General features: G+C 37.3%; 1 protein-coding gene across 1 annotated transcript in view; it reads left to right on the forward strand.

Annotated features, from left to right (window-relative positions):
* Positions 1-2,109, forward strand: part of LOC106466709 (zinc finger protein 768-like) — a 72,874-nt gene extending 70,765 nt beyond the window's left edge. Inside the window, exon 3 of the mRNA XM_022394785.1 lies at positions 2,061-2,109. The gene's annotated coding sequence lies outside the window, so the exon portion shown is untranslated. The remainder of the gene's footprint in view (positions 1-2,060) is intronic.
* Positions 2,110-13,930: the final 11,821 nt, after the last annotated feature.

Consider the following 13,930-nt stretch of genomic DNA (forward strand, 5'->3'; position numbering starts at 1 on the left):
TAACAACAATGATGACACTGAGGGATCTCGGCTTATTATTTGCAACGTATTTTTCGTAACAAAGTATTAAGCTGAAAAATCGCTGTACATTTGAAACCTATTGTGGTTGAATTAGGTTAACAACAGTCATAAGGTAGATTTCCTATTTAAATGAAATGTCAAACATAGAATTAATCAAAAAGTACTAGGCCTAACTAATAATAGAATACTTATGTTTGGGAGGAAATCTGTATATTTCGATTAGAATAATACTAAACGATCTATTTTTTGTTTATTAGCACTCTGACAAGTTCGTTGTCAGATATTTATATGGTAATGAATGCAAACTTACCTTTACTTCTCCTGAAACATAACATAGACTTTTGTGTGTGTGTGTGTGTGTGGAATGCATGATTTAAGAATGACGTCAAAATACATCTTTAAACGTGAATAACAGTTATGTAAAGAGAAAGGCAACATTGAGGTCACGTTTTCTGAAGAAGGCATCTGGTAGTTTGTAAAGCAGCTAACAAAAGCTTATAGAGACACGTTTCATAATACACGTGGTTCAAAAGGTCACAATTGAGATGGGTCACGAATATAAGAGGGCCTTCGCTTATCTTCTACACAACTGCTCTTGGGACGCCAAATTGGAAACTATAATTAGAGTAAAATATGTGGCATTAATAGGCTGTTCTATTGAAACCGAATTTTTTTATGCTATCATTAATGATTTCGTACATACGCCCTTACTCTTTGTATCATTTGTATGTTAAAACATAATTTTCTAGATCTGATAGGCCACGCTTAAAATAGGTGAAACGCCATTACATAAGCATAGTTCAGCATGCTAATAAATCATTTAAAACTCTTTAAAGCAACAGCAGATTTAATATAAGTTATTAATGATACACTGATATTTATTTGTTCACACCACTGAATATACAACACGAGACAACAAAAAATAATTACCCGAAACGAAAACATGATTGTAGTTATTATAGCCTGCATCTTGTATTAACAGTGACCTCACAAATAAAATTAGACGCAAGGAACAAATACAAACAAAAACTTCTATGGAAAAGGGAAATGTTAAAGAAAATATAATTTATATTTCTATGAAGATTTCAACTAATTTCGTTTGGAGAAAACTTGAGACAATCATTTAAAAACCTTGTTAAGAATTGGCTGGCTTACAGAATAATCTCTAAGGTAAATAATACCACAGAATAATGATAAATTTGGGGATGTAATCAAATAACCTTTTTTTTTGCCACAACAGACACTTGAAGCAAAATTTATGTTAAAAATTTAAGCTCATTACTTCTCCTATACGAGAAATTTTGAGAGCGAGAATATGTGAATATAATAAAACCGTTTTTATTTTATGGAAATTTAGAAACCAAAACATCTCTGAGATGAGACCAAAAATGTGATTTATTCTTCGATTAAAGCACATATGTAACACAAAACTGTTATAATTTGGCTTCATAAAGAAGAAAAAGTAATTAAAAATACTACTATACATGTGGGCCCTTTTACAAAAGAAACTAGAAGCCAGAACATATATGACGTAAGAACATAATTTATGCGCGTTTTTCTTCTGCAATATAACGGGAAGAGCGGGAATATGACAGATCAGAACGTGATAATATGGGTTTTCTTCTGCAATAAAACGGGAAGAGAGGGAATATTATAGATTATGACATAATCATGTGTGTTTTTTCTTCTGCGACAAAATATGGAAAGAGAGGGGGGGGAATATGACAGATTAGAACATGAACGTATGCTTCTTTCTTTCTTTTTTTCTGCCAGAAAAGTGGGAGCAAGTATGTGTGGAAGAAGCACATGTTAGATGGTAACATGAATAATTTTGTTTTCAAGTGCAAGAAAAGTGGTAGTAAATCTATATGGGATATAACAATATGTGAAAGATATGCAGGCATATCATACCTCCTTTTAGTTATGTTGCAATTTTTCATATTTTTTAGTTTCCATGTAGATGTAGGATAAAAAAGTGGTCCAGAAAACTGTCATGGGATCATTGTTCTAGTTATTTTTCTCTCTTTTCCCTATAACAGATGATATCTATTCTGCCTGAAGGGGTATAGCAGTTGCATAATGCATGCGTGATGAAAGGAACACTGACTATAATGTTATTTGCTGGCCGAATTGATGATGTCTGTATGTTACAGCCAACCAATGCTAAGAGAGGAAAGGGGTGTCGAGGTAATGTTTTTGACTGAACAAAGAAACCAAATTTACCTGTTGAACTCAAGTGCGCTTTCTTAAATCATTTCTATTAGAGATTCTTTGAGTTTTAGTTCTAGAGGGGCCAATTCTGAGAGAGTGGAACTGTGAGACTAAACACCTCTTATTAAAATATCAACCATGATATTTTCTTTGCAAGTATGTATGCCACATTTTCTTATTATCTAATTACAATAAAGGGTGTACTTGGTTCATTCAAAACCTGTTGAGTCTTGTTTTTCACACATAAGAAAATTCAATTATTTGAAACATACCACAAGTAGATTGGAATGAGAAATGCTGGTGTTGACAACAGGATTTATTGCAGATTCTCTGTTTTGATAACGTGTGTACTAGCCCTTGCTTAACTCCTGAGTTTAATAGAGTTCAAAGGAATGCTTTTATAATTAAAATTGCTTATTGTGATTATAGAAGTATTCACCAACCATAAAAAGGTTTTGGCAAAAGAGACAGCTATGGAAAAGATGTGTTGAACCAAGCAAAAGCCTTCTCATGGCCATAGGAGCATACCATACCCCTAAGATTTGACCTTAGTGTGAAAGAAGCATAGATGACTGAGGGTCGTCGAAGTGGACTGTTACCTGATAAGTTTGACACTACATGGAGAAATGTCTACAGAACTCCTAGACTGTTGTCAGTCAGAACATCTCGGCTTCAGCTTTGGTACAGACCACCAAGGACCATTAGTCAGGGCTGCTTCTCTGGTAGGTGAGACAATGGACATCCACATGTGAAGATTGTAAACCATGGTGAGGCCCGGCATGGCCAAGTGGTTAGGGTGCTCGACTCGTAATCTGTGGGTCACGAGTTAGAATCCCCAACCCACCAAACATGCTCGCCTTTTCAGCCGTGGGGGCGTTATAAAGTGACGGTCAATCCCACTATTCCGTCCCTAATTTAGCAGTGTAAGACTAGAGGGAATGCAGCTGGTCATCACCACCCACCGCCAACTCTTGGGGCTACTCTTTTACCAACGCTAGCGCAGATAGTCATCGTGTAGCTTTGTGCGAAATTCATAACAATAATGAACCATGGTGTAAGGTGCCTTTTAGGACTTACATTTTCCTCACGACCTCGATGGCAGTTCGTGATTCACAGGGTTATGCAAAGCTGTATGACAAGCTACAATGACAAGCATTCTGCTCTGTAGCCTTGCACCGGGAAACGTCTGTTCATTTAAGTGTCTGAGTCACAGTTAGCAGCTTATATCTGTAACTGATGGCATTGGGAGTATCTACACCTGGCATGGGTAGATATCCACTGAGGGAAGAGCTCTGGCCAGCAGCACAGGTTCCTGTGAATAAGGCCAAACATATCATGCCCCCATTGTTCAAAGGGATGGCAAAGAAGGAGCAAGATTAATTCTTAAAGCATTCTAGGCAGGCCACTGACTAGACTCTGGAAAGGTTGTTGAATGCCTTTTCCTGAGCTTAGACTATCTGGCTCTCGACACTATTGAATACCTGAATCAGGAGCAGCAGGATGACTGTTAGACAGGTGTATTCGAACTGATGGAGATATGGATGATTTATCAGGTCAATTTCAAAACTCAGAAGAAGGTCAGCACTGAAGGACTATGTGAATGATCTGTGCTTATTGCACAAGAGGGTATACTCAACAATGGCCTCGGGGGCATATTATGGTTGATAAGTTTATTCAGAGGTTCCTGATGAGCAAGTGCAACAGTACTTGGTAGTGAGAGATATCCTTATGTTTATGGAAGCAGTGTTTTTTGCAACATGCTTTAAAATGGTTACTTGAAACCAGCCATTGGAAGTGAAGGAACCTGCAGTGGCAATTCTACTGGTAGATGGTATTAGACACAACCAAAAGGTATCAGCCAGCAACTTAAAATAACTTGGGAACCATGATGCAGCCAATGAGTGGGCAGGGCTATGCATGTCTGTCCACAAAGAACAGCCAGAGCAAGGTATGTCATGGGGTACATGCCACAGCAGGATGGGAAAAGTGAAGTGATTGTTTTGCTTGTGCACTAGTGGGACAGACAAAGGAGCTTCACATACTTTGCCAAGTGCAGAGATGGCACAAATATCAGTTTCAGCTTATAGTTCAGCATACAAAAGTTAATTCACAACACCAGAATTTTGCTGAGTAACAATGTATACAAGGTTATTGGTTAAAGCCATTGGATCAGTAAGTTCAGGATGATCAGCAACAAATAATGGATAATGTGAAAAATGCTTCAGAAACTTGATGGAGCCCAAGTTGAGCTTGACTACTGGCTTGGAGGAGCACAGCGAGCTGCTTGCACCAGAGAGATTATTGGTCAGCAAAGTTTTCTCAGCGCTTGAGTGGAGTTTCATATATACCAATAAAGGTACAACAGTAAGAGCAACATGAGTTACTTGTAGACACAGGAGTGGCAATGATCCTGGTGGAAATCATTATATTTAAGGCCATCTAAGAGATATCACTGGTATGTCCATTAGAATCTGACTTCATTTTGGTGAATAGTGATATATTAGACATTAAAGGAGAGGCAGGACTCTATTTCAGTCTCTGAGGTATTTTCTACATAATGAAGGTTGTCATCTTCAGTCTCGTATCTAGATTCAGCATCCTTTGGATGGATATACTGTGGAGTCTTTCTATCACTTTTGCCTGTGCAATCTTTGAGCTGAAGTTTCACGGGAAAGTCATTCAATGACAACCAGATAAAACCCAGAAACAATGGACTGCATGAGTGTATATAGTGGAGGAAATAATAAATAATAGTAGTTATATGTACACAGGTGGTATTCTTTGGTTCAATCCAGATGAAGTCGAATCATTGGGGCTACTTAACATGGTTGGAAAAGCCATGTTTGGTATTAATTGTTTCCTATCCAGAAAGCAGGCAGAATTAGCTTGAACAGTCATTTGTCCAACAAAGGAACAAGTCCCGGTGTTGCTTTGTAAGTATCAATGGTCGGTTTTCCAGCTGGAATGGTTGTAAACATAGTGAGTAAAATGGAAGTAACTGATGCCAGCAATAACACCAGGATTACGTCAATAATACCTTGGTTGAAAATAAATATGAGGCTATCGACACACTTTGGGTTGTTGGTTGAAAATTCTGCTGACAATCTAGACTGAAGGTAACAAAAGCAACTCAGTAATATCTTAGATGAATATGCCCATGTATTGGTGGGACCATCAAGATGACGATTGGGTTGAACAATGGTGAATCAGCATCATATAGACACAATAAAAGTACAGCTGACAAAGACTCTTCTGCACCAGCTTCCTTGGAGTACTTGAAGGGTCAGGAGTGCCAACATAAAGCAGATGCTGCCGGGTAGACTCATGCAATCCTCAGTGGTGCTTTGTCATTTCCCGTAGTGATTATAAGGAAAAAGGAAAATGTAAGAAGGTTCCATGTTGACTTTAGACTGACGAATGCCGTAACTTGCATTGACGACATTCCTTCATTGTAAACAAATGAATGTCTGAATTTGCTAGAAAACACTCATTGTTTCGACACATTTAATATTGCATCCATACACTAGCAAGTGAAGGAGGATGACAAAACCGGGGAAAGAAAGCTTGTATGAATTCCACATCATGCCATTTTGCCTGTGTAAAACATCAGCTCACGGAGCTTACATTCAAAGGCCTGAAATAGGAGAGATGGTTGGTCTACATTGCTAATGTTTTGGTTTCTGGCTGCATGTTTGAGTCAGCATCTCAGAACCTGAAGTTGATATTCCAGTGCATATTAAAAGCAGGTTTGAAACTGAAATCAGGAAAATGTTTGCTCACTTGCACAGAGGTAGAGTTTCTCAGTCATATTGTGGGGAGATATAGAGTCTTGATGGACAAAGCTAAGATAGCTGAAGTGAAAGATCAGCCTCGACCTGTGATGAAGTGACAACTTCGTACTTTTCTCAATCTTTTTGTCTTATTACCGATAACATTTGTAGCGAACGTCTCAAAGATAGCAGCATCATTATCGGCTCTCATAAAAGGAAGGAGTTATGAATGTGACCAGGACTTCTGATTCTTAAAGCTTGGTTTGATAGATTTCCATTGCTTATTAAATCATACTAAGCCTGTGTTATCCTAGTTGTAGGATAGAATAGAATGCGTAATCATGTATACTTACGACTCCCAAATACAGATACTGTATGACAAAGAAAGAGCTGCTTACAGTGGTTGTTTTCATAAAACATTATCACCACTACATGTATGGTAGGAAGTTCACCAGCTGGGTGGGCCATGCTTTGCTAAAGTGGTTAGTATAGAGACGATGATAGCACGTTCGATAACAATGTTGAAATAATATGACTTTATCATAGTTCATTCCCCAGTTAGACAACATGGTAAAATAGACGGACTACCTCACCACTCTGTTAGACCTCTTCCAATTGTGGACATCATGTGGAAATTGAAACCATGAATGTTTCAGCTATAGAAAAAGCAAACCATGAAGTAGGAGACTTCACTGGTGGATGGATGTCAAAGTTAAAGCTTCAGAAGCTCAGGGATAAGCAGCCGAAGGACCCTGACCTAGAGTAGATATTCCTTGCTACTCAATAAGGTGAAGCCCGACCAGCACTAGTAAAGGAGTGTAGTACATGTACATGTAACCTTTGGTACCTGCAGAAGCTGTTACAAATGAATGCAGAAAAGAGCACTGTACTGTTGTTATTAACCCACAAGGCATGATATCCCAAGAATACTAGAGATAATGTTTCAAAGTAAGCTACAAAAAAACATACTCCATACTTTGCACAATACAAAGACTGGAAGGCACCAAGATATAACCTGCACTTATGCTAACATTTGATGATGGTTCTTCTGAATGCAAATGAGTCCAGATTTTCAGCACTGATGTGAATGCTGAGACAGAGTAAAGGCTAAAGAGAATCGTTCAGTCTCCTCTACAGAAAATACCTCTAAATATTACTGGTCTACTCCCAAAGACTGGGAGAGGTGATCACTATACTCATTTCTGTCGATTATTTCATGAAGTTGGCTGAAGTTTATCTATTAGTCAATATACAAACACAGACAATAGCTGATAAGTTAATCGAGAACTGTATAACACACTTTGGAGTCTGTGAAAAAATTCACACGAAACATGGAGTTAACTTCGACAGCTAACTGTTTACTGAGTTTGGTAAAGTGTTAAGACTTATAGTTCACTCTATCACCTTCAGTCTGAGGATATGGTAGAATGAATAATAGAGACTACCAAGCATTTTCTTGTCAGGTTTATTAATCACAACAAAACCTACTTGTACGACCTCTAGCCATATGTGATGATAGCATATGGAGCAACAGAACAGGAATCTACATGCTAGTTACCGAGCTTGTTCATGTTCTATGGGGAAATACTACTCTTTATGAACACGAAGTATGGTCATCCACCACAGGGAGAAGTCCCTCAGTGTTCCAAAGAGTACGTAGAGTGGCTGTGATCAATGATGGTTGATGCATGGAAGTTTGTCCAACAGCAACTAAGTAATATGGCACATCGACAGAAGAAATGCTATGATCAGATGGTGAAAGAATGGATATTTCAATGCAGCAACTGTCTGTGTTTGTGGTATGTGCCAGATCCATGAAAGCAATTTGGATCTTGCTAGACTGGTCCATACCTGAACTCTGACAAGTTGGTCCACTAACATTTGAGTTACAATGAAGTTGAGGCATGTGAAATTGCATGGAGCATGTTGATAAGCTGCATCCATACATCAAAGACGAGACTTTGGATCACTGGCTTGACCAGGAGTCTGAAGGAGAAACTAACAGTTTGGAGAAAAATTATGACACTATCTTCAGTTATGTTGACCCATCTAAAGAAGGAAAAATGACTTAAGAAACTTATTTGGTAGTCCGTGTTGAATTAGATGAGGAGTTTCTAGAAATGCTAGAAATAAAGGTGATTGCCAGCTCTGACAGTTTGTCAAGACATCAATGTCAGCTTCGAGATAAATATGAGTGGGACTGATTATTAAAAGTTAGGATGATAATTAGGACAAAAATCTAATGCTTGGAAGGAAGTGGAAATGGCTTTCCTTACTTTGAAATATATGAAGTGATACACACTGTGATGAAGGTACTACATTGTATAATATACACTTGATTAAAAGCTAATACAGTTGAGTAAGCGAAAGATTGCTGACTGAAAGTGTATCACGACCTCTTGCTTTCCAAGCTCCTTTCCGAGCGATCAAGTGGTATTGAGATGTGATTTTTGTACTACACTGTACAATATTTCTTCATTATTACCATATAGGACGATCTTGTGATTGAAAGGATGTTGTGACCCATTTATTTCCAAACCAATTATTACATTTTCTGATGCAAAACTTCGTCTGATGTTTCAAGAAAATTACTCCAATAGTCTAGCCTGAGTCGTGAGAACTCTGTGGAGCATGCAACTAAGATACTTACTAGTTTTTTATCAATGTTTCTGAGAAATAAGTCAGACCTAAAATCAACAAAGCAATCCAGTTTTCTCTGAGTATGAATTGGAGTACAGAAGTAACAAGGTCGAGAACAAGTTCTTTGTCTCTATACCCTTGTTGTATTCTTCTTGTTTATTACTGCACTCTTTCTGGGATTGCTCCATTTATGTTAATTTGCTTAAAGAACACTTATGAAAATGCAAATTCCACTTTCTAGGACTGAATTTTGCAGTGCTAGACCACCAGATAAAACTGTTTTTTACAAACCTAGGTAAAACTGTTTTCTATCTACCCATATTGTGAGTCTCTTTGTTAATATGATCTCTTCCATAAAAAGTCACTACTTGCTGAATATTTCACCATCAAAATGTAATTATTATCTCACTAGTATTAATGGACATAACAGGAGCAGTACATTATTAAATTGTACTTTCCAGGTCAGTTATTACAGTTAACCTCAAATCCATCAACTTTTAATTCCTATCAAAACCAAATAAAACATTGGGTACACCACTTGTACATATTTATTACGATATATAAGCCATTATATGTGAATTTTATGTATTACTCATAGTTTCAACCATTCATGAATATTTCAACTTGATAAAATTGAAATATTTTCTGCATTAGAATTTGAGAAACACTAGTTCAAAGTCCATTTAGTAACCTAATTAATTTAGATTACCATATGGTGAAGTAAAACGGACTCAAAACCCCATAGATATTATATACACTTCACTATTATAAGAGACCTAATGGCATTTCTTCGGTTTTGCTGACCCAGACTGTGCTGATGAGCCTTGAATAAGCGAAACTGCAGTCCACAGCAGAGGGCACAGTCAATCAAAGAATGCATTAGGCCTCTACATCTCAGGTTCTCTTTTCAATTTCACCTCTGGTGGAAAATGAAACCTAACACACACATATATATATACAAATTATGAAACTGTTTTGGTGTGAATTACTAGGTTTCATCACATGAGTGGTACCTTTCTTCTCCCTTTATTATACTTACAGTTTTAATTTTCATGATTCAAATCTGTATTTTGTAATGAAGCAACAATAAAGATATGTTAAGTAACTGTTTGTTTATTATGGATATATCAACCTGCGTGACTGAAAATACTGAAGTATTCTGTACTAGAAAACTTGACTGTGTTTTCTTGTGTGTAAAATAATGGAAAAGGTTTGAACTAAATAAACACAATCTTTATTATAATCAGACAGAAAGAAATTGTAGTGCATGAATTTGCACAGACAGGACCACAGTTGATATTTTACGAGGCAGTGTTTAACCTCACAGCTTCCACTTTTTCAAGATTGATATTTGCAGAACTAAAACACAATGATCTTAAAGAATAGTCATTATTTTAAGAACTCTAAGAAAGAACACTTGAATTTAGCAGGTAAACTCGGTTTATTTGTCCACTGACAGCGTCACTTCATGGTTCTCCTTTTCTCACAGCATTTGTTGGTTGTGACATAAACTTCTTTAATTCAGCCAGCAAAGGATGTTACAGTTGATGATTCTTTCAATACACATTCACTATGTTGCTGCAACATCCCTTTGGGAGAATAAACATTATCTACTATACAGAACAAAGAAACAAAGAAACTAGAACAAGTCAACCTCATTGGTTTCCTGGAAGTCTTGGATGTCCTATAGCAGTTGCAAGACTTTTTAGGTTGAAGTTGAATTCATGCTTTAGCAGAAAAATAACTGGAATGCTTCTCATGTCAGGAACAAGGCAGGAGAACCACTGGCTCATCGATGAAAGAGAGACTGATCTTGGTTGGAATTTGAGCTTTAATATTGAAAAACCAGGTTCAAATTCAAAATTGCTTAAATTATAATTGGTCAAAGGTTCAACTGAGTACATAGGTTAAAGATGGCCATAACATATAGTTACAACCAAAAACTATGACATCATGTGCTGGGCAAACCAAACATGTACTCAATCCAACCTCACTTCATAGAACATATCCAGAGAACTTCTTGATCCCAAAACTTCCCTGGGTTTCCACTTAACCAGCTGCCTTGTAGCCATGCTGCCATCTGTTATCCCTGTCAGACAATGGCATACATTACACAATCTAAACCTGACCTCACCTCAATGCCACTGTCTCGTTGTCTCGTAGACAGCATCAAATTTCAGAAGAAAGGGATGGAGATGAGGCTGCAATATGACCCTAAACAGTCAACCTGAGTCAGGTTAGGCATCACTAAACTTACTTTTGACTGTTAGCTTTTGCCAACACTTTAATTGTCCTTCTTTAGGCAGTTTTTATTAACAAATTATGAAACGTATCTATGGGATTTTTAATACATTTTACTTCACAAATTTGCTGGTCGAATCTACTGTTAATAGCGGATCTATCTATCTGTCTGATAACTGTAGGGAACTCAGTCCACCTGAAAATCCCACAATTGTATAAATGGTTATTGTTTTTACAATAAAATTGGGAGTGAGGGCATATGTAAGGTGAGGACATGAACATGTTTTTTTTTGTTTTTTTCTCTAAGAATATTAGGAGAGAAAATGTATTTAGATGAGAACGTGTAAGCATTAATATTTTACACGACAATTTGAAATAAAGATACTTGTTAAAGGAGAATATAAGTTTTTTGTTTGAGGAAGAAAACAGAAAATGTCGGACGAAAACTGATGTGTTTTTTGTGTAGTTTAAGACATGGAGTGAGTCAGTGCTAAATTTTTGCTGAATCTTACTGGATCTCAGATCCGGAACCTACTTTGCAATTTTTCAGTCTAAAGATGAAAGCACTATAATTAATTTTAAGACGGCCGCGATCAGTCAAATACATCATTGCTCTTCAGCTCTGTCCCAAATAGTAGACGCAGTAACTTTTTAATTGTTATTTTCCCAGACTTAAAATACCCACCATTAGAATTCAGGGGAAAATAACTTTTTTCTTACCTATAACACCATCTCAAGACACCGAAACATGTGTAGAGTCATTTTAGGGCAAATCCCTGTTTTTAATAACTATTTATTGTGCAAGATGTTAACGTTGTATTCCTTTTAATAGTAAACAGATGTTTTAAACAAGTGTCGTTTATAAATTATTTAAACATTAAATACTTGTATATCATACAGGGTGTCCGAAAAGTCTGGAACCGTAGGCACTTCCAGGCCTGGCATGGGCAGGTGGTTAGGGCGCTTGACTCATAATCTCAGGGCCACGGCCATGCTTGCCCTTTCAGCCGTGAACACGTTATAATGTGACGGTCAATCCCACTATTCGTTGGTAAAAGAGTATCCCAAGAGTTGGCGGTGGGTGGTGATGACTAGTTGTCTTCCCTCTAGTCTTTCACTGCTAAATTAGGGACGATTAGCGGAGATAGCCCTTGTGTGGCTTTGCGCAAAATTCAAACAAACAATCTCCTATATAAATTAAACATTGGCGTGAGAGTGTATGGCAGATGAAAATGTAAACATTTCAAAGCTTTCTGAAATTCGACAAAGTCCCGTAAAGCATTTTAACACAATACAGTAAGCAACAGTTAAATGTTTCTGTCCGTCAGAAATGATGCAACAGGAAAAATAAAACAATAACAAACAATTTTGTTTTGAATTTCGCGCAAAGTTACAATATTGCTATCCACGTTAGCTGTCCCTAACTTAGTAGTGATAGACTAGATGGAAGGCAGCTAGTCAACACCACCCACCGCTAACTCTTGGGCTACTCTTTTACCAACGAATAATGGGATTGACCGTCACATTATAACGTCCCCACGGCTGAAAGCGCGAGCATGTTTGATGGGACGGGGATTCGAACCCGCGACCCACAGACGACTAGAAGTGTATCTACGTTGTATATTTAGGTGTTAGACAACTAGAAGTGTATCTACGTTGTATATTTAGGTGTTAGATGACTAGAAGTGTATCTACGTTGTATATTTAGGTGTTAGACAACTAGAAGTGTATCTACGTTGTATATTTAGGTGTTAGACGACTAGTAGTGTATCTACGTTGTATATTTAGGTGTTAGACAACTAGAAGTGTATCGACGTTGTATATTTAGGTGTTAGACGACTAGAAGTGTATCTACGTTGTATATTTAGGTGTTAGACGACTAGAAGAGTATCTACGTTGTACGTCTAACACCTAAATAACTAGAAGTGTATCTACGTTGTATATTTAGGTGTTAAACTACTAGAAGAGTATCTACGTTGAATATTTAGGTGTTAGACGACTAGAAGAGTATCTACGTTGTATATTTAGGTGTTAAACAACTTCTATATTACAGTTTTCCTTTCCTCGTGTTTTTTGTTGTTGTTGTTGTTTTACGTATTTTCACAACATGTAGAATTTATTAAATAATTTGTATCAGTGTGGTACCCAAACTTTAATATAATAAGATTCAATGGATAAAAAAAGAAAATAATGAAGTAATAATAATATTATATTATTGTTATTTCTTAAACCGCTAATAGATCGAAGTAGATTTTTATAATTACGAAGAGATTGAAATTAAAACAAAAAACAGCTACATGGTTTTATATTCATTCATTTATTCTACATATTCAGTGTCCCTGTTCTTGCATATCGTTGCTATTGTGAGTTCTTTCTTTCTTCAGAAATGCACACACACCTCGAATCAATTATTATTTTATAATAGCAACGACAACCAGCATGAATCTTTTCTCCCTAACATCATCAGTATTTTTCTCACGTCCTCAGTTACCTTCGGGCCGGTTAACGAAATCTCGGTAGCCTACTTACCAATACAGAAGCAACTAGACAGCCAGCTTGGTAACCTTCCCGACATACCTGTTAGACCTACCTGGAATTTTTACTAACCCTAGTCATAAACGATATTAACATTACAACCAGAAGTCAAGCCACTAGCAGCTTTGGGAGCTGCGGGGGAAGAATGAAGGAATACTTGATAAGGGCAGGGCTGTCATTAAAAGTATCCGAGCGGTGGCGCTACATCTGCAAGCTTTTAGTCTATCATTAGAATAATAGTAGGTCTAAGAAGAAGTTGCTAGCCGACGCCGCTGGGGGCACTGGTCTCCCACCCCCACGGCCCTGCAAGGACCTAACCTGTTATCTAGAGGCGGTAGTTTGGTGTACAAGTAATGAAGTCGGGTTTAAAACCCCGTCGTTAGACGTTCAGCTAAGTACCATTCTTCATTGTTCTTCAGCTTAAGACTTGTTTTTTCTCCACCACTTATACATAGAGACTTGATATTGCTATGTCAATCAACCAATACCTGCGCTCATTAGCTTGGTTGTTT

This window comes from Limulus polyphemus, unplaced genomic scaffold (assembly GCF_000517525.1).
Source record: "Limulus polyphemus unplaced genomic scaffold, Limulus_polyphemus-2.1.2 Scaffold2353, whole genome shotgun sequence".
In the NCBI taxonomy this organism is placed as follows: domain Eukaryota; kingdom Metazoa; phylum Arthropoda; class Merostomata; order Xiphosura; family Limulidae; genus Limulus; species Limulus polyphemus.